Source organism: Bombina bombina, chromosome 1 (genome assembly GCF_027579735.1).
Source record: "Bombina bombina isolate aBomBom1 chromosome 1, aBomBom1.pri, whole genome shotgun sequence".
Lineage (NCBI taxonomy): Eukaryota > Metazoa > Chordata > Amphibia > Anura > Bombinatoridae > Bombina > Bombina bombina.
In genome coordinates this window covers 1365799710-1365822593 of record NC_069499.1, presented here as the reverse complement: position 1 = coordinate 1365822593, position 22884 = coordinate 1365799710, and the positions used below count along the sequence as shown (strand labels likewise).

The 22884-nt window shown below is 42.7% G+C and overlaps 1 protein-coding gene across 2 annotated transcripts in view; it reads right to left on the bottom strand.

Moving 5' to 3' along the window:
* Positions 1-22884, bottom strand: part of CGN (cingulin) — a 380943-nt gene that overhangs the window by 38938 nt on the left and 319121 nt on the right. The gene's annotated exons all lie outside the window — the stretch shown is intronic.

Genomic DNA, 22884 nt, shown 5'->3' with positions numbered 1-22884 from the left:
CAAGTTTGAACGCCCATATGTGGAGTTTCCTGCCCAAGATGTGTAATAAAGTTACAGAAACCCCCTAGGATGACACAGACCCCCTTTAGACAACAGACATCCAGTCTGAACTACCCCATACTGAGTTCAAATACACGTTGGAAAACAACAGGAGAAAACAAAGAAATATCCTAACCTGTGTAATTTGAAAGCATAAGATTGAAATTTTAAAACAATTTCTTGTGTCTGATTTTCAAATATTTAATATGTGCCTCAGACTGACCAAATAATATGTATAAATAAATGGATCTGAGAGAAATGCCTAACTATACTATATCAAATAGTGTCTACTGTGTTAAATAACCACATATGTAAAATATTTAACCAACTTGTTTCAAAATGGATAACATTCTTTTGTTTTTTCACACATCTGATGTACAAATTAGGTTCCAAATATGACTAGTAGTTACTGCAAAGTTTACTTCCAATTACATATATGATATAAGATGGTGACATGAAATATATACCAGTATATCAAATGAACTGATATACAAATAAAGTCAGATATACATATATCTTTTATTGGTTTATACTACTAGTCCCTCATAAAAAAAGAAATTTATGCTTACCTGATAAATTTGTTTCTTTTACGATATGACAAGTCCACGGATTTCATCCTTACTTATGGGATATCGCCTCCTGGTCAGCAGGAGGAGGCAAAGAGCACCACAGCAGAGCTGTATAAATAGCTCCTCCCTTCCCTCCCACTCCAGTAATTCGACCGAAGTTAGGAAGAGAAAGGAAAAGCCAAAGGTGCAGAGGTGATTGAAGTGTAATAAAAATAAAGACCTGTCTTAGAAAATGACAGGGTGGGCCGTGGACTCGTCATATCGTAAAAGAAACAAATTTATCAGTTAAGCAAAAATTTCTTTTTCTTTTACAAGATATGACGAGTCCACGGATTTCATCCTTACTTATGGGATACAATACCAAAGCTATAGGACACGGATGAAAGGGAGGGACAAGACAGGAACCTAACCAGAAGGCACCACTGCTTGAAGAACCTTTCTCCCAAAAATAGCCTCGGCCGAGGCAAAAGTATCAAATTTGTAAAATTTGGAAAAAGTGTGAAGAGACAACCAAGTTGCAGCCTTGCAAATCTGTTCAACAGAAGCATTATTTTTAAATGCCCATGAGGAAGCCACAGCCCTAGTGGAATGAGCTGTAATTCGTTCAGGAGGCTGCTGTCCAGCAGTCTCATATGCAAAACGGATGATACTCTTCAGCCAAAAAGAAAGAGGTAGCCGTAGCTTTCTGACTCCTACGTTTCCCAGAAAAGACAACAAACAATGAAGATGATTGACGAAATTCCTTAGTCGCTTGCAAGTAGAACTTGAGGGCACAGACTACGTCCAAATTATGTAACAAACGCTCCTTCTTAGAAGAAGGATTAGGACACAAGGAAGGAACAACAATTTCCTGATTAATATTCTTGTTAGAAACAACCTTAGGAAGAAAACCAGGTTTGGTACGCAACACTACCTTATTGGAATGAAAAATAAGATAAGGAGAATAACTGCTAAAAAGCTCGGAATCTCTGCGAGCAGAAGAAATAGCAACCAAAAATAAAACTTTCCAAGATAACAACTTAATATCTATGGAATGCATAGGTTCAAATGGAACCCCTTGAAGGACATTAAGAACTAAATTCAAACTCCAAGGAGGAGCAATTGGTCTAAACACAGGCTTGATTCTAGTCAGAGCCTGGCAAAAAGATTGAACATCCGGAGCATATGCCAGACGTTTGTGTAACAAAATAGATAGAGCAGAAATCTGTCCCTTTAAGGAACTTGCCGACAACCCTTTCTTTAATCCTTCTTGGAGAAAGGATAAAATCCTAGGAATCCTAATCTTACTCCATGAGTAGCCCTTGGATTTGCACCAATAAAGATATTTACGCCATATCTTATGGTAAATCTTTCTAGTAACAGGCTTACGTGCCGGAATCAAAGTATCAATGACCGAATCAGAGAACCCTCGCTTAGATAAAATCAAGCGTTCAATCTCCAAGCAGTCAGCTGTAGAGAAATTAGATTCGGATGATGGAAGGGTCCCTGAATGAGAAGGTCCTGCCTCAATGGAAGCTTCCACGGTGGCAGAGAGGACATGTCCACCAGATCGGCATACCAAGTCCTGCGAGGAGCGATGAGAATCACTGAAGCCCTCTCCTGTTTGATCCGAGCAATCACAAGAGGAAGGAGAGCAAACGGTGGAAACACATAAGCTAGGTTGAACGACCAAGGCACTGCCAAGGCATCTATCAGTTCGGCCTGAGGATCCCTTGACCTGGATCCGTATCTCTGGGAGCTTGGCATTCTGATGAGATGCCATGAGATGCAGCTTCGGGCCTGCCCCATCTGAGAATCAGGTCGGCAAAGACCTCCGGATGGAGTTCCCATTCCCCCGGATGAAATGTCTGCCTGCTCAAAAAATCCGCTTCCCAGTTGTCCACTCCTGGGATGTAGATTGCTGACAAATAACAAGAGTGAGCCTCCGCCCACCAAATTATCTTGGATACTTCTGTCATTGCTAAGGAACTCCTTGTTCCTCCCTGATTGATGTAAGCCACAGTCGTGATGTTGTCCGACTGAAAACGGATGAATTTGGCCGAAGCCAACTGAGGCCAAGCCTGAAGAGCATTGAATATTGCCCTCAACTCCAGAATATTGATTGGAAGTAGAGACTCCGACAGAGTCCACACACCCTGAGCCTTCAGGGAATTCCAAACTGCACCCCATCCTAGTAGACTGGCGTCCGTTGTCACTATCACCCATGAGGGTCTGCGGAAGCACGTCCCTTGGGACAGATGATCCTGCGACAACCACCAAAGAAGAGAGTCTCTTGTCTCCTGATCTAGATCTATCTGAGGAGACAAATTTGCATAATCTCCATTCCACTGTCTGAGCATGCTCAGTTGTAGAGGCCTGAGATGAAAACGAGCAAACGGAATGATATCCATTGCAGCCACCATTAATCCAATTACCTCCATGCACTAAGCCACTGATGGCCGAGGATTGGACTGAAGGGATCGGCATGTATTCAGAATCTTTAACTTCCTGACTTCCGTCAAGAAGATTTTCATGGATACAGAGTCTATCAGAGTTCATAGGAAAGGAACCCTTGTCTGTGGAATTAGTGAATTCTTTTCAAGATTCACCTTCCACCCGTGAGTCCTCAGAAAGGATAGGACCATGTCGGTATGAGGCTTCGTCAGCTGATAAGACAACGCCTGGATCAGAATATCATCCAGATAAGGTGCCACTGCAATGCCCCGCGGCCTGAGAACAGCCAGCAGAGAACCTAGAACCTTTGTGAAGATCCTGGGTGCCGTGGCCAGCCCGAAAAGGAAGGGCCACAAACTGAAAATGTCTGTCCAGAAAGGCAAACCTCAGGAACTGGTGATGATCTCTGTGGATAGGAATATGAAGATATGCATCCTTTAAGTCCATGTAAGTCATATATTGACCCTCCTGGATCAATGGAAGAATTGTCCGAATAGTCTCCATCTTGAAGGATGGGACTCTGAGAAACCTGTTTAGACTCTTGAGATCTAAAATGGGTCGGAACGTTCCCTCTTTTTTGGGAACCACAAAAAGATTTGAGTAAAATCCCTGCCCTTGTTCCTGTTTTGGAACGGGACAAATTACTCCCATAGTGGAGAGGATTTTTACACAACGTAAGAACGCCTCTCTTTTTATCTGGTCTACAGACAATCGTGAAAGAAGAAACCTTCCCCTTGGGAAGGAATTTTTGAACTCCAACTGATACCCCTGAGACACGATCTCTAGCGTCCAGGGATCCTGAACGTCTTTTATCCAAGCCTGGACAAAGAGAGAAAGTCTGCCCCCCAACTAGATCCGGTCCCGGATCGGGGGTCGCCCCTTCATGCTGATTTGGGAGCAGCAGCGGGCTTCTTGGGTTGTTTACCCTTGGACCAAGCCTGGTTGGGTCTCCACATGGACTTGGTTTGTGCAAAATTCCCTTCCTGTTTAGCGGAAGAGGGGACTCCCTTGAAATTTCGAAAGGAACGAAAATGACTCTGTCTACCCCTTTGCCTAGATGTTTTATCCTGAGGTAGGAGATGACCCTTACCTCCCGTAATGTCAGAAATGATCTCTTTCAAGTCAGGCCCGAACAGGGTCTTTCTGGATTTAGAGGACACATCCGCAGACCAAGATTTTAACCACAAGGCTCTGTGCGCTAAAATGGAAAATCCTGCATTATTAGCCGCCAATTTAGCGATCTGAAAGGCGGCATCCGTAACAAAAGAATTAGCCAGCTTAAGGGCCTTAATTCTATCCATTATTTCCTCTAAAGAAGTCTCAGTCTTAAAAGACTCTTCTAAGGCATCAAACCAAAAGGCAGCAGCAGTTGTGACTGGCACAATGCATGCCGTAGGTTGTAATAGAAAACCTTGATGAACAAAAAGCTTCTTTAGAAGACCCTCCAACTTTTTATCCATAGGGTCTTTGAAAGCACAACTGTCCTCAATAGGGATAGTCGTACGCTTAGCCAGGGTAGAAATAGCTCCATCCACCTTAGGGATCGTTTGCCAAGAGTCCCGAACGGTGTCAGCTATAGGGTACATTTTCTTAAAAATAGGGGAAGGTGAGAACGGGATACCCGGTCTTTCCCATTCCCGTGTAACAATTTCCGAAATTCTCTTAGGAACCGGAAAAACATCAGAATAAGAAGGAACTTCTAAGTATTTGTCCATCTTACACAATTTCTCTGGCGGTACCACAATAGAGTCACAGTCGTCCAGAGCCATCAAAACCTCCCGCAGCAACAGACTGAGGTGTTCAAGTTTAAATATGAAAGACATCTGTCTGGGGCAAATCACTTCCTGAGTCAGATAGCTCCCCCTCGGACAGGTTCTCCCTACCCCCCAATTCAGAGCCCTGGGAGGGTACGTCGGAGATAGCCATCAAGGCATCAGAAGTCGCAGGGACCACATGGGCTTCTGTCCTGCTACGTTTGCCTTCTAACACTGGCAACTTAGATAACACTTCTGTAAGGGTGGATGACATGACTGCAGCCATGTCCTGCAGAGTGAATGAAGAGGATGCCGTTGAAGAACACGGCGTCGCTTGGGCGGGTGTTAGAGGTTGTGACACTTGGGGAGAAAGTTGCGGCATACCCCGAGTCTCATCAGTCTGAGAAACATCTTTAGATAATTTTGTATTAAAAAATATCTGGTCTTTAAACTGTAAAGCCCTCTCAGTACATGAGGGACAAATAGTAAGAGGAGGTTCCACATTGGCATCTAAACACATAGAGCATGTGACATCCAGTAGATCATCCATGACAAAGGCAAAATTGATCGTGGTACTTCAATTAAAAAATAACTTTTGAAAAATAATTTTGCAAACGAGTGTACTGGGTCTTTAAAATTAAACTCCTAGAATTTTATGGTCTATCAACCTTCCCTTTATAAAAGTACACTCTAACCTTCTTTTGCTTTTAACACTTATGATAAAATGAAAAAAAAAAACAACAACCAAGGATACTCTGTGACTACGTGCCTAAGACCGCTTGCAAACTCTGTTGAAATACAACAAGCGGACTTAGGAACACCAGAGCCTCGATGAACACTGTCGGGACCTGAATACCAAGTGCGCGATGAAGCGCGCGTCAGTAAGCCCCGCCCTTCGTGGGCGGTAGTCTAATTCCCAACAAGGAGAACCACATGGCCTGCACCTGTCGTAGTATGAAAACGACTCAGGCAGTGACACGGTAGTCACAAAAAAAACATAATTTATGCTTACCTGATAAATTCCTTTCTCCTGTAGTGTAGTCAGTCCACGGGTCATCCATTACTTATGGGATTATATCTCCTCCCTAACAGGAAGTGCAAGAGGATCACCCAAGCAGAGCTGCTATATAGCTCCTCCCCTCTACGTCATACCCAGTCATTCGACCGAAACCAAACGAGAAAGGAGAAAACTATAGGGTGCAGTGGTGACTGGAGTTTAAGTTAAAATTTTTTAGACCTGCCGTAAACAACAGGGCGGGCCGTGGACTGACTACACTACAGGAGAAAGGAATTTATCAGGTAAGCATAAATTATGTTTTCTCCTGTTAAGTGTAGTCAGTCCACGGGTCATCCATTACTTATGGGATACCAATACCAAAGCTAAAAGTACACGGATGACGGGAGGGAAAGGCAGGATCTTTACACGGAAGGAACCACTGCCTGTAGAACCTTTCTCCCAAAAACAGCCTCCGAAGAAGCAAAAGTGTCAAATTTGTAAAATTTTGAAAAAGTGTGAAGTGAAGACCAAGTTGCAGCCTTGCAAATCTGTTCAACAGAGGCCTCATTCTTAAAGGCCCAAGTGGAAGCCACAGCTCTAGTAGAATGAGCTGTAATCCTTTCAGGAGGCTGCTGTCCAGCAGTCTCATATGCTAAACGTATTATGCTACGAAGCCAAAAAGAGAGAGAGGTAGCCGAAGCTTTTTGACCTCTCCTCTGTCCAGAATAAACGACAAACAGGGAAGAAGTTTGACGAAAATCCTTAGTTGCCTGTAAATAAAATTTCAGGGCACGGACGACGTCCAGATTGTGCAGAAGTCGTTCCTTCTTTGAAGAAGGGTTAGGGCACAATGATGGAACAACAATCTCTTGATTGATATTCCTGTTAGTGACTGCCTTAGGTAAGAACCCAGGTTTAGTACGCAGAACTACCTTGTCTGAATGAAAAATCAGATAAGGAGAATCACAATGTAAGGCCGATAACTCAGAGACTCTTCGAGCCGAGGAAATAGCCATTAAAAACAGAACTTTCCAAGATAACAGCTTGATATCAATGGAATGAAGGGGTTCAAACGGAACACCTTGCAGAACGTTAAGAACTAAGTTTAAGCTCCACGGCGGAGCAACAGTCTTAAACACAGGCTTAATCCTAGCCAAAGCCTGACAAAAAGCCTGAACGTCTGGAACTTCTGACAGACGTTTGTGTAAAAGGATAGACAGAGCTGAGATCTGTCCCTTTAACGAACTAGCAGATAAACCCTTTTCTAAACCTTCTTGTAGAAAAGACAATATCCTAGGAATCCTAACCTTACTCCATGAGTAACTTTTGGATTCGCACCAATATAAGTATTTACGCCATATTTTATGGTAAATTTTCCTGGTAACAGGTTTCCTAGCCTGTATTAAGGTATCAATCACTGACTCCGAGAATCCCCGCTTTGATAGAATCAAGCGTTCAATCTCCATGCAGTCAGCCTCAGAGAAATTAGATTTGGATGTTTGAAAGTACCCTGAATCAGAAGGTCCTGTCTCAGAGGCAGAGACCAAGGTGGACAGGACGACATGTCCACTAGATCTGCATACCAGGTCCTGCGTGGCCATCGATGCTCTCTCCTGTTTGATCCTGGCAATCAATCGAGGAAGCATCGGGAAGGGTGGAAACACATAAGCCATGTTGAAAACCCAAGGTGCTGTCAGAGCATCTATCAGTACCGCTCCCGGGTCCCTGGACCTGGATCCGTAACAAGGAAGCTTGGCGTTCTGGCGAGACGCCATGAGATCCAGATCTGGTTTGCCCCAATGCTGAAGCAGTTGGGCAAACACCTCCGGATGAAGTTCCCACTCCCCCGGATGAAAAGTCTGGCGACTTAGGAAATCCGCCTCCCAGTTCTCCACGCCTGGGATGTGGATCGCTGACAGGTGGCAAGAGTGAGACTCTGCCCAGCGAATTATCTTTGAGACTTCCATCATCGCTAGGGAACTCCTTGTCCCTCCCTGATGGTTGATGTAAGCCACAGTCGTGATGTTGTCCGACTGAAACCTGATGAACCTCAGAGTTGCTAACTGAGGCCAAGCCAGAAGGGCATTGAAAACTGCTCTTAATTCCAGAATGTTTATTGGAAGGAGTCTCTCCTCCTGAGTCCATGATCCCTGAGCCTTCAGGGAATTCCAGACAGCGCCCCAACCTAGCAGGCTGGCGTCTGTTGTTACAATCGTCCAATCTGGCCTGCTGAAAGGCATCCCCCTGGACAGATGTGGCCGAGAAAGCCACCATAGAAGAGAATCTCTGGTCTCTTGATCCAGATTTAGCATAGGGGACAAATCTGAGTAATCCCCATTCCACTGACTTAGCATGCACAGTTGCAGCGGTCTGAGATGCAGGCGTGCAAAAGGTACTATGTCCATTGCCGCTACCATTAAGCCGATTACCTCCATGCATTGAGCCACTGACGGGTGTTGAATGGAATGAAGGACACGGCAAGCATTTAGAAGTTTTGATAACCTGTCCTCTGTCAGGTAAATTTTCATTTCTACAGAATCTATAAGAGTCCCCAAGAAGGGAACTCTTGTGAGTGGCAATAGAGAACTCTTTTCTACGTTCACCTTCCACCCATGCGACCTTAGAAATGCCAGAACTAACTCTGTATGAGACTTGGCAATTTGGAAACTTGACGCTTGTATCAGAATGTCGTCTAGGTACGGAGCTACCGCTATTCCTCGCGGTCTTAGTACCGCCAGAAGAGAGCCCAGAACATTTGTAAAGATTCTTGGAGCTGTAGCTAACCCGAAGGGAAGAGCTACAAACTGGTAATGCCTGTTTAGGAAGGCAAACCTTAGATACCGGTAATGATCCTTGTGAATCGGTATGTGAAGGTAGGCATCCTTTAAATCCACTGTGGTCATGTACTGACCCTTTTGGATCATAGGTAAGATGGTCCGAATAGTTTCCATTTTGAACGATGGAACTCTTAGGAATTTGTTTAGGATCTTTAAGTCCAAGATTGGTCTGAAGGTTCCCTCTTTTTTGGGAACCACAAACAGATTTGAGTAAAACCCTTGTCCGTGTTCCGACCGCGGAACTGGGTGGATCACTCCCATTAGTAAAAGGTCTTGTACACAGCGTAGAAACGCCTCTTTCTTTATCTGGTTTGCTGACAACCTTGAAAGATGAAATCTCCCTTTTGGAGGAGAAGCTTTGAAGTCCAGAAGATATCCCTGAGATATGATCTCTAACGCCCAGGGATCCTGGACATCTCTTGCCCAAGCCTGGGCGAAGAGAGAAAGTCTGCCCCCCACTAGATCCGTTTCCGGATCGGGGGCCCTCACTTCATGCTGTCTTAGGGGCAGCAGCAGGTTTTCTGGCCTGCTTGCCCTTGTTCCAGGACTGGTTAGGTTTCCAGCCCTGTCTGTAGCGAGCAACAGTTCCTTCCTGTCTTGGAGCGGAGGAAGTTGATGCTTCTCCTGCCTTGAAGTTACGAAAGGCACGAAAATTAGACTGTTTAGCCCTTGGTTTGGCACTGTCTTGAGGCAGGGCATGGCCCTTACCTCCAGTAATGTCAGCGATAATTTCTTTCAAACCGGGCCCGAATAATGTCTGCCCTTTGAAAGGGATGTTAAGCAATTTAGATTTAGAAGTCACATCGGCTGACCAGGATTTATTTAAGCCACAGCGCTCTACGCGCTTGAATGGCGAATCCGGAGTTCTTAGCCGTAAGTTTAGTTAAGTGTACTACGGCATCAGAAATAAATGAATTAGCTAGCTTAAGGACTTTAAGCTTGTCTATAATCTCATCCAATGGAGCTGAGCTAAGGGTCTCTTCCAGAGACTCAAACCAGAATGCCGCCGCAGCCGTGACAGGCGCAATGCATGCAAGGGGTTGTAATATAAAAACTTGCTGAACAAACATTTTCTTAAGGTAACCCTCTAACTTTTTATCCATTGGATCTGAAAAAGCACAGCTATCCTCCACCGAGATAGTGGTGCGCTTAGCCAGAGTAGAAACTGCTCCCTCCACCTTAGGGACCGTCTGCCATAAGTCCTGTGTGGTGGCGTCTATTGGAAACATTTTTCTAAATATAGGAGGGGGTGAAAAAGGCACACCGGGTCTATCCCACTCCTTGTTAACAATTTCTGTAAGCCTTTTAGGTATAGGAAAAACGTCAGTACACGCCGGTACCGCAAAATATTTATCCAGCCTACATATTTTCTCTGGAATTGCAACCGTGTTACAATCATTCAGAGCCGCTAATACCTCCCCTAGTAATACACGGAGGTTCTCAAGCTTAAATTTAAAATTTGAAATGTCTGAGTCCAGTTTACTTGGATCAGATCCGTCACCTACAGAATGAAGCTCTCCGTCCTCATGTTCTGCAAATTGTGACGCAGTATCAGACATGGCTCTATTATTATCAGCACACTCTGTTCTTACCCCAGAGTGATCGCGTTTACCCCTAAATTCTGGCAATTTAGATAGTACTTCAGTCATAACATTAGCCATGTCTTGCAAAGTGATTTGTATGGGCCGCCCTGATGTACTTGGCGCCACAATATCACGCACCTCCTGAGCGGGAGGCGAAGGTACTGACACGTGAGGAGAGTTAGTCGGCATAACTTCCCCCTCGTTGTCTGGTGAAATTTTCTTTACATGTACAGATTGGCTTTTATTTAAAGTAGCATCAATACAATTAGTACACAAATTTCTATTGGGCTCCACATTGGCCTTTAAACATATTGAACAAAGAGATTCATCTGTGTCAGACATGTTTAAACAGACTAGCAATGAGACTAGCAAGCTTGGAAAATACTTTTCAAATAAATTTACAAGCAATATAAAAAACGTTACTGTGCCTTTAAGAAGCACAAAAAACTGTCACAGTTGAAATAACAATGAACCAAATTAGTTATAGCAACCAAATTTTCACAGTAAATGCATTAAGTTAGCAAAGGATTGCACCCACCAGCAAATGGATGATTAACCCCTTAGTACCCAAAAACGGATAACAATTTAATATTAACGTTTTTATCACAGTCAAAACACACTCTCACAGGTCTGCTGTGAGTGATTACCTCCCTCAAAAATAGTTTTGGAGACCCCTGGGCTCTGTAGAGACGTCCTGGATCATGGAGGAAGACATAGGAAGACTGTGACTGAATTTTTACTGCGCAATAAAGCGCTAAAATAGGCCCCTCCCACTCATATTACAACAGTGGGGAAGCTCAGTAAACTGATTTTATTCAGAAACAAACGACAGCCATGTGGTAAAAATCATGCCCATAAAGTTTTATCACCAAGTACCTCAGAAAAAAACGATTAACATGCCAGTAAACGTTATAAAAATAAAATTATGAAATGTTATTAATAAGCCTGCTGCTAGTCGCTTTCACTGCAGTGGAGGCTCAAATATTACTTAAATATATACAGTATTTTCTTAGTGAAGTTCCATTCCCCAGAAATACCTCAGTGTAAACATACATACATATCAGCCTGATACCAGTCGCTACTACTGCATTTAAGGATGCACTTACATTACATCGGTATTAGCAGTATTTTCTCAGTCAATTCCATTCCTTAGAAAATAATATACTGCAACATACCTCCTTGCAGGTGAAACCTGCCTGCTATCCCCTGTTCTGAAGTTACCTCACTCCTCAGAATGGCCGAGAACAGCAAGTGGATCTTAGTTACGACCGCTAAGATCATACACAAACTCAGGTAGATTCTTCTTCTAATGCTGCCTGAGAAGAAACAACACACTCCGGTGCTGTTTAAAATAACAAACTTTTGATTGAAGAAATAAAAACTAAGTTTAACAACCACAGTCCTCTCACACGTCCTATCTATTAGTTAGGTGCAAGAGAATGACTGGGTATGACGTAGAGGGGAGGAGCTATATAGCAGCTCTGCTTGGGTGATCCTCTTGCACTTCCTGTTAGGGAGGAGATATAATCCCATAAGTAATGGATGACCCTTGGACTGACTACACTTAACAGGAGAAATTACCCCCTTGTCTATTCTTGTTACGGTATAAACACCCAAATAAGCCACAACTGACCCCAGCGTCCACAACACAACAATGTACCCCGCAATGTGACCGGGCTAGTGATTTAACATTCATGCACACCATCACACTTGCAGGTCGATTACCCCTTCCTGTCGCAGCAAAGTATGGCCAGTCTGTTCTGAGCTTGCATCGATTCCCCAGAAAACAATAAAAGATTGCACTACCTCAACGCTGGTGCAGTCTGCACTGGTCCCACACGAATAAGAGGTCCTTCTTTCATCTCCTCTTGCAAATCTGTGGGGACAAATAGGGCCTTAGATAATATCCGCTAAGACCATCAGCAGGGCAGCAACAGAATGGTAGACACGGAACACAGCAGCCTCTCCTCAATTCCCATTGTTGAAAAGCTTGTAGCTTTGCCCCTGAGTAAAATAGTACTCACTGGTACCATTGTAAAATAATAAACTCTTGATTGAAGAATCGAAATTAACACCTCACTTTACCTCTCTCCTATTACTAACACAGGCAAAGAGAATGACTGGAGTGGGAGGGAAGGGATGAACTAATTATACAGCTCTGCTGTGGTGCTCTTTGCCTCCTGCTGACCAGGAGGCGATATCCCATAAGTAAGGATGAAATCCGTGGAGTCGTCATATCTTGTAAAAGAAATGGGACTTTTAAACACATCTTTTAAAATATTATAAGTAGTATATTAGGTTTAGTATGAAAATACTCAGATTAAATAGTATTAAAAGGTTCCATACATATTGGTTGCTGATACTGGAAATTATAAGTGTATTTAATGAACACTTTAAAACATATATTAAGCTATAGCAGTAACTGGTAATAAAACTGTTTTTCTATTGTTTGTCACCCTCCGGTGGTTTATGCGAGAATTGCAACCAAAGGGTATTGTAGTGTCAGGGAATCTGAAATCCTCATATGCATTCTCAAAGAACCAATGAAATGTTCAGCTTTGAGAGACAAGCACCGATAAGGGCATATCCCAGTTTTCACCAATGATTATAGAGAAGAGGTAGGCTTTAATCACTTGAAAAAAACATAATTTATGTAAGAATTTACTTGATAAATTAATTTCTTTCATATTGGCAAGAGTCCATGAGCTAGTGACGTATGGGATATACAATCCTACCAGGAGGGGCAAAGTTTCCGAAACCTCAAAATACCTATAAATACACTCCTCACCACACCCACAATTCAGTTTAACGAATAGCCAAGAAGTGTGGTGATAAAGAAAGGAGCAAAAAAGCATAACAAAGGAATTGGAATAATTGTGCTTTATACAAAAAAATCATAACCATCATAAAAAGGTTGGGCCTCATGGACTCTTGCCAATATGAAAGAAATGAATTTATCAGGTAAATTCTTACATAAATTATGTTTTCTTTCATGTAATTGGCAAGAGTCCATGAGATTGTGATTTACAAATCATATCTGAAATAGCATCAGGAACTGGAAAAACCTCTGGAATAACCGCATGAGGTTTATAAACCGAATTTAAACGTTTACTAGTTTTAGTATCAAGAGGACTAGTCTCCTCCATATACTCCATTTTAAATAAATAAGAGGATTTGTCAGTGTCAATATCTGAAGCAGGATCCTCTGAATCAGACAGAACCTCATCAGAGATAGATAAATGAGAAGTTTTAAAAGACCTCTTACGTTTATTAGAAGGCGGAATGGCAGACAAAGCCTTCTGAATGGAATCAGAAACAAATTCTCTTAAATTTACAGGAATATCCTGAGCATTAGATGTTGATGGACCAGCAACAGGTAATGAACTACTACTGATGGAAACATTATCGGCATGTAAAAGCTTATAAAACATACACACACAAAGTAAATCAGCGCTATTGTATCTTTAAAAGAGGATTTGATAAAATATATATATGTATGTTTTCAATAGTACAGCTTAGAAACTTTGGCCTGACAGTATAAACTAACTAACAACCATGCAGATAAACTTGCCTATATGTTGATGAAAAAGAAAAACATAAAAAATGAAACTTAAAAAGTGAACAAAAATTATAATATAAACATTAAGATATTAAGATATTAAAATATCATTGTTAATATTACCCCATACACAGTCCAAAGGGTGATGAAGTAGCAGCACAGTCCGTATGTAGAATATAGGGTCTGTTAAACAACTGATGCAGCCTCCTTTCAGCGGTATTTCCAGACTACCGCAATAGACAAAAGGCTAATTCAAAGAAACAGAGAGGAGAGGCGCAAACCAGGTTAACACTTTAATAAAAGTATTTGAATACAATCACACGTAGCAACTTACATGTAATAATAGAAAAGTCCGATATGAACAGTTTAAAAATGTGTATATATATATATATATATATATATATATATATATATATATATATATATATAGATATGTATTTCATATGTTTTCTAAGTGTATATATATATATATATATATATATATATATATATATTTATTTCATAGGTATTTTATAAATGTTTCTGGTTATTTATTCACTGATTTAATTTAATGTTTTATTGATATTTATGAAGTATGAAATGGGTATTTATGAAATGCGAAATTATATTAACACAGTTTTATTGTATGTATTATGTTGAGAAATGTATATATGTTTTAAAATCTTTATATCCTATATTTAAATATTGCACAATTTTGTTTTTTGTTTTTAGCATGAATTATGTATGTTTTGTTTTATTTTACCTCACACTATTACATGTGTTTTTTGTATTAAGAATGTGCTGTGTTATATGCAATGAGCAGGTACATTAAGGGTTAATTATTAAAGAGCGGTCTGCATATAAATAGCACAAGGACTTTACGGAAGCAATCATCTGCTCACTTGATTTTGAGAAATCCCTTGAGAAAGTCTGGCCGGGATCCAGACGAAACGCGTAGGGTAGTCAAGCTGAGGAGTATTGGATACGGGTACTCTAACCCTAACCCGGACTGTGTGACCGTTGTTTGCTGGAGGACGCTCCAGTTTCCTCTTTTCCGGTGATGTCAGACGCCGAACTTTCAAGCGGCTCTTACAACATTAACATCTAACATCTTGTTCCACTGAGTAGAGGAGCCGGAACACAGCCCGCAAAGGATTACAGTGCCTACAACTGTTCATATCGGACTTTTCTATTATTACATGTAAGTTGCTACGTGTCATTGTATTCAAATACTTTTATTAAAGTGTTAACCTGGTTTGTGCCTCTCCTCTATGTTTCTATGTAAAAGCTTATCATGACAACTATTACAAACCACAGCTGGAGGAACAGTTACCCCAAGTTTACAACAAATGCACTTAGCTTTGGTAGAACCGACATCGGGCAGCAGAATTCCAGTGGCAGATTCTGAGACAGGATCAGATTGAGACATCTTGCAATATGTAAGAGAAAAAATAACATATAAAGCAAAATTATCAATTTCCTTATAAGACAGTTTCAGGAATGGGAAAAAATGCAAAAGCATAGGCCTCTGACATTGAAAAAAAGACCAGAGGCAAAAGGAATGGGGTTTTAAATAATTAAAATATTTGGCGCCAAGTATGACGCACAAACAGAAAAAATATTTTTTGGCGCCAAAAACGTCCGCCACTAAACACGAGCATCAAAGATGACGCAACCTCGTGAAACACCCGGCGCCAACTAAGATGCCGGAAATTACGAATTTGCGTCAACAGACGTAATTTTCGCGCCAAAAAGTCTCGCACCAAGAATGACGCAATAAATTATAGCATTTTGCGCTCCCACAAGCCTAATACAGCCCGCACTTAGAAAAAACAGAATTTATGTTTACCTGATAAATTTCTTTCTCCAACGGTGTGTCCGGTCCACGGCGTCATCCTTACTTGTGGGATATTCTCTTCCCCAACAGGAAATGGCAAAGAGCCCAGCAAAGCTGGTCACATGATCCCTCCTAGGCTCCGCCTACCCCAGTCATTCGACCGACGTTAAGGAGGAATATTTGCATAGGAGAAACCATATGGTACCGTGGTGACTGTAGTTAAAGAAAATAAAATATCAGACCTGATTAAAAAAACCAGGGCGGGCCGTGGACCGGACACACCGTTGGAGAAAGAAATTTATCAGGTAAACATAAATTCTGTTTTCTCCAACATAGGTGTGTCCGGTCCACGGCGTCATCCTTACTTGTGGGAACCAATACCAAAGCTTTAGGACACGGATGAAGGGAGGGAGCAAATCAGGTCACCTAAATGGAAGGCACCACGGCTTGCAAAACCTTTCTCCCAAAAACAGCCTCAGAAGAAGCAAAAGTATCAAACTTGTAAAATTTGGTAAAAGTGTGCAGTGAAGACCAAGTCGCTGCCCTACATATCTGATCAACAGAAGCCTCGTTCTTGAAGGCCCATGTGGAAGCCACAGCCCTAGTGGAATGAGCTGTGATTCTTTCGGGAGGCTGCCGTCCGGCAGTCTCGTAAGCCAATCTGATGATGCTTTTAATCCAAAAAGAGAGAGAGGTAGAAGTTGCTTTTTGACCTCTCCTTTTACCTGAATAAACAACAAACAAGGAAGATGTTTGTCTAAAATCCTTTGTAGCATCTAAATAGAATTTTAGAGCGCGAACAACATCCAAATTGTGCAACAAACGTTCCTTCTTTGAAACTGGTTTTGGACACAGAGAAGGTACGATAATCTCCTGGTTAATGTTTTTGTTAGAAACAACTTTTGGAAGAAAACCAGGTTTAGTACGTAAAACCACCTTATCTGCATGGAACACCAGATAAGGAGGAGAACACTGCAGAGCAGATAATTCTGAGACTCTTCTAGCAGAAGAAATCGCAACTAAAAACAAAACTTTCCAAGATAATAACTTAATATCAACGGAATGTAAGGGTTCAAATGGAACCCCCTGAAGAACTGAAAGAACTAAATTGAGACTCCAAGGAGGAGTCAAAGGTTTGTAAACAGGCTTGATTCTAACCAGAGCCTGAACAAAGGCTTGAACATCTGGCACAGCTGCCAGCTTTTTGTGAAGTAATACCGACAAGGCAGAAATCTGTCCCTTCAGGGAACTTGCAGATAATCCTTTTTCCAATCCTTCTTGAAGGAAGGATAGAATCCTAGGAATCTTAACCTTGTCCCAAGGGAATCCTTTAGATTCACACCAACAGATATATTTTTTCCAAATTTTGTGGTAAATCTTTCTAGTCACAGGCTTTCTGGCCTGAACAAGAGTATCGATAACAGAATCTGAGAATCCTCGCTTCGATAAAATCAAGCGTTCAATCTCCAAGCAGTCAGCTGGAGTGAAACCAGATTCGGATGTTCGAACGGACCCTGAACAAGAAGGTCTCGTCTCAAAGGTAGCTTCCAAGGTGGAGCCGATGACATATTCACCAGATCTGCATACCAAGTCCTGCGTGGCCACGCAGGAGCTATCAAGATCACCGACGCCCTCTCCTGCTTGATCCTGGCTATCAGCCTGGGGATGAGAGGAAATGGCGGGAACACATAAGCTAGTTTGAAGGTCCAAGGTGCTACTAGTGCATCCACTAGAGCCGCCTTGGGATCCCTGGATCTGGCCCCGTAGCAAGGAACTTTGAAGTTCTGACGAGAGGCCATCAGATCCATGTCTGGAATGCCCCACAGTTGAGTGACTTGGGCAAAGATTTCCGGATGGAGTTCCCACTCCCCCGGATGCAATGTCTGCCGACTCAGAAAATCCGCTTCCCAATTTTCCACTCCTGGGATGTGGATAGCAGACAGGTGGCAGGAGTGAGACTCCGCCCAAAGAATAATTTTGGTTACTTCTTCCATCGCTAGGGAACTCCTTGTTCCCCCCTGATGGTTGATGTACGCAACAGTCGTCATGTTGTCTGATTGAAACCGTATGAACCTGGTCCTCGCAAGCTGAGGCCAGGCCTGGAGAGCATTGAATATCGCTCTCAGTTCCAGAATATTTATCGGTAGAAGAGATTCTTCCCGAGACCAAAGACCCTGAGCTTTCAGGGATCCCCAGACCGCGCCCCAGCCTATCAGACTGGCGTCGGTCGTGACAATGACCCACTCTGGTCTGTGGAACATCATCCCTTGAGACAGATTGTCCAGGGACAGCCACCAACGGAGTGAGTCTCTGGTCCTCTGATTTACTTGTATCTTCGGAGACAAGTCTGTATAGTCCCCATTCCACTGACTGAGCATGCACAGTTGTAATGGTCTTAGATGAATGCGCGCAAAAGGAACTATGTCCATCGCCGCCACCATCAACCCGATCACTTCCATGCACTGAGCTATGGAAGGAAGAGGAACGGAATGAAGTATCCGACAAGAGTCCAGAAGCTTTGTTTTTCTGGCCTCTGTTAGAAAGATCCTCATTTCTAAGGAGTCTATAATTGTTCCCAAGAAGGGAACCCTTGTTGACGGGGATAGAGAACTCTTTTCCACGTTCACTTTCCAGCCGTGAGATCTGAGAAAGGCCAGGACAATGTCCGTGTGAGCCTTTGCTTGAGGAAGGGACGACGCTTGAATCAGAATGTCGTCCAGGTAAGGTACTACTGCAATGCCCCTTGGTCTTAGCACCGCTAGAAGGGACCCTAGTACCTTTGTGAAAATCCTTGGAGCAGTGGCTAATCCGAAAGGAAGCGCCACGAACTGGTAATGTTTGTCCAGGAATGCAAACCTTAGGAACCGATGATGTTCCTTGTGGATAGGAATATGTAGATACGCATCCTTTAAATCCACCGTGGTCATGAATTGACCTTCCTGGATGGAAGGAAGGATAGTTCGAATGGTTTCCATCTTGAACGATGGGACCTTGAGAAATTTGTTTAAGATCTTGAGATCTAGGATTGGTCTGAACGTTCCCTCTTTTTTGGGAACTATGAACAGATTGGAGTAGAACCCCATCCCTTGTTCTCTTAATGGAACAGGATGAATCACTCCCATTTTTAACAGGTCTTCTACACAATGTAAGAACGCCTGTCTTTTTATGTGGTCTGAAGACAACTGCGACCTGTGGAACCTCCCCCTTGGGGGAAGTCCCTTGAATTCCAGAAGATAACCCTGGGAGACTATTTCTAGCGCCCAAGGATCCAGAACATCTCTTGCCCAAGCCTGAGCGAAGAGAGAGAGTCTGCCCCCCACCAGATCCGGTCCCGGATCGGGGGCCAATATTTCATGGGGCCAATATTTCATGCTGTCTTGGTAGCAGTGGCAGGTTTCTTGGCCTGCTTTCCCTTGTTCCAGCCTTGCATTGGTCTCCAAGCTGGCTTGGCCTGAGAAGTATTACCCTCTTGCTTAGAGGACGTAGCACCTTGGGCTGGTCCGTTTTTACGAAAGGGACGAAAATTAGGTCTATTTTTTGCCTTGAAAGGCCGATCCTGAGGAAGGGCGTGGCCCTTACCCCCAGTGATATCAGAGATAATCTCTTTCAAGTCAGGACCAAACAACGTTTTCCCCTTGAAAGGAATGTTTAGTAGCTTGTTCTTGGAAGACGCATCAGCCGACCAAGATTTCAACCAAAGCGCTCTGCGCGCCACAATAGCAAACCCAGAGTTCTTAGCCGCTAACTTAGCCAATTGCAAAGAGGCGTCTAGAGTGAAAGAATTAGCCAATTTGAGAGCATTGATTCTGTCCATAATCTCCTCATAAGGAGGAGAGTCACTATCGAGCACCTTAAGCAGTTCATCAAACCAGAAATATGCGGCAGTAGTGACAGGGACAATGCATGAAATGGGTTGTAGAAGGTAACCCTGCTGAACAAACATCTTTTTAAGCAAACCTTCTAATTTTTTATCCATAGGATCTTTGAAAGCACAACTATCCTCTATGGGAATAGTGGTGCGTTTGTTTAAAGTAGAAACCGCTCCCTCGACCTTGGGGACTGACTGCCATAAGTCCTTTCTAGGGTCGACCATAGGAAACAATTTTTTAAATATGGGGGGAGGGACGAAAGGAATACCGGGCCTTTCCCATTCTTTATTAACAATGTCCGCCACCCGCTTGGGTATAGGAAAAGCTTCTGGGAGCCCCGGCACCTCTAGGAACTTGTCCATTTTACATAGTTTCTCTGGGATGACTAAATTTTCACAATCATCCAGAGTGGATAATACCTCCTTAAGCAAAATGCGGAGATGTTCCAATTTAAATTTAAATGTAATCACATCAGATTCAGCCTGCTGAGAAATGTTCCCTAAATCAGTAATTTCTCCCTCAGACAAAACCTCCCTGGCCCCCTCAGATTGGGTTAGGGGCCCTTCAGAGATATTAATATCAGCGTCGTCATGCTCTTCAGTAACTAAAACAGAGCAGCCACGCTTACGCTGACAAGGGTTCATTTTGGCTAAAATGTTTTTGACAGAATTATCCATTACAGCCGTTAATTGTTGCATAGTAAGGAGTATTGGCGCGCTAGATGTACTAGGGGCCTCCTGAGTGGGCAAGACTCGTGTAGACGAAGGAGGGAATGATGCAGTACCATGCTTACTCCCCTCACTTGAGGAATCATCTTGGGCATCATTGTCATTATCACATAAATCACATTTATTTAAATGAATAGGAATTCTGGCTTCCCCACATTCAGAACACAGTCTATCTGGTAGTTCAGACATGTTAAACAGGCATAAACTTGATCAGAAAGTACAAAAAACGTTTTAAAATAAAACCGTTACTGTCACTTTAAATTTTAAACTGAACACACTTTATTACTGCAGTTGCGAAAAAACATGAAGGAATTGTTCAAAATTCACCAAATTTTCACCACAGCGTCTTAAAGCTTTGAAAATATTGCACACCAATTTTGGAAGCTTTAACCCTTAAAATAACGGAACCGGAGCCGTTTTAAGCTTTAAACCCCTTTACAGTCCCTGGTATCTGCTTTGCTGAGACCCAACCAAACCCAAAGGGGAATACGATACCAAATGACGCCTTCAGAAGTCTTTTATAAGTATCAGAGCTCCTCTCACATGCGACTGCATGCCATGCCTCTCAAAAACAAGTGCGCAACACCGGCGCGAAAATGAGACTCTGCCTATGCTTTGGGAAAGCCCCTAAAGAATAAGGTGTCTAAAACAGTGCCTGCCGATATTATTATATCAAAATACCCAGATAAAATGATTCCTCAAGGCTAAATATGTGTTAATAATCAATCGATTTAGCCCAGAAAAAGTCTACAGTTTAAATAAGCCCTTGTGAAGCCCTTATTTACAATCGTAATAAACATGGCTTACCGGATCCCATAGGGAAAATGACAGCTTCCAGCATTACATCGTCTTGTTAGAATGTGTCATACCTCAAGCAGTAAGAGACTGCACACTGTTCCCCCAACTGAAGTTAATTGCTCTCAACAGTCCTGTGTGGAACAGCCATGGATTTTAGTTACGGTTGCTAAAATCATTTTCCTCATACAAACAGAATTCTTCATCTCTTTTCTGTTTCTGAGTAAATAGTACGTACCAGCACTATTTGAAAATAACAAACTCTTGATTGAATAATGAAAAACTACAGTTAAACACTAAAAAACTCTAAGCCATCTCCGTGGAGATGTTGCCTGTACAACGGCAAAGAGAATGACTGGGGTAGGCGGAGCCTAGGAGGGATCATGTGACCAGCTTTGCTGGGCTCTTTGCCATTTCCTGTTGGGGAAGAGAATATCCCACAAGTAAGGATGACGCCGTGGACCGGACACACCTATGTTGGAGAAAAGTCAATTTGAAAACCCCAGGTAAGAATCTTTTTTTTATTTTTTTTATTTTAAAAATGCATTTCCCAGATATGAAACTGACAGTCTGCAAAAATATACTGATAAACCTGAATCATGGCAAATATAAGTACAAACATATATTTATAACTTTATATATAAAGTGCCAAACCATAGCTGAGAGTGTCTTAAGTAAATGAAACATACTTACCAAAGACACCCATCCACATATAGCAGATAGCCAAACCAGTACTGAAACGAGAATCAATAGAGGTAATGGTATATAAGAGTATATAGTCGATCTGAAAAGGGAGGTAGGAGATGAATCTCTACGACCGATAACAGAACCTATGAAATAGATCCCCGTTAGGATGACCATTGCATTCAATAGGTGATACTCCCTTCACATCCCTCTGACATTCACTGCACTCTGAGAGGAACCGGGCTTCAAAAAATGCTGAGAAGAGCATATCAACGTAGAAATCTAGCACAAACTTACTTCACCACCTCCATAGGAGGCAAAGTTTGTAAAACTGAATTGTGGGTGTGGTGAAGGGTGTATTTATAGGCATTTTGAGGTTTGGGAAACTTTGCCCCTCCTGGTAGGATTGTATATCCCATACGTCACTAGCTCATGGACTCTTGCCAATTACATGAAAGAAAAACAGAATTTATGCTTACCTGATAAATTACTTTCTCCAACGGTGTGTCCGGTCCACGGCGTCATCCATTACTTGTGGGATATTCTCCTCCCCTACAGGGAATGGCAAGGAGAGCACACAGCAAGAGCTGTCCATATAGTCCCCCCTCTGGCTCTGCCCCCCCAGTCATTCGACCGACGGTTAGGAGAAAAAGGAGAAACCATAGGGTGCCGTGGTGACTGTAGTGTATAGAGAAATACATTTTTCAAACCTGATTAAAAAACCAGGGCGGGCCGTGGACCGGACACACCGTTGGAGAAAGTAATTTATCAGGTAAGCATAAATTCTGTTTTCTCCAACATTGGTGTGTCCGGTCCACGGCGTCATCCATTACTTGTGGGAACCAATACCAAAGGTTTAGGACACGGATGAAGGGAGGGAGCAAATCAGGTTACCTAAACAGAAGGCACCACGGCTTGCAAAACCTTTCTCCCAAAAATAGCCTCCGAAGAAGAAGTATCAAATTTGTAGAATCTGGCAAAAGTGTGCAGAGAAGACCAAGTCTCTGCCTTACATATCTGATCAACAGAAGCCTCGTTCTTGAAGGCTCATGGGAAGCCACAGCCCTAGTAGAGTGAGCTGTGATTCGTTCAGGAGGCTGCCGTCCGGCAGTCTCATAAGTCAATCGGATAATACTTTTCCGCCCGAAAAGAAGAGAGGTAGCAGTAGCTTTTGCCCTCTCCTCTTACTAGAGTAAACGACAAACAAAGATGAGGTTTGTC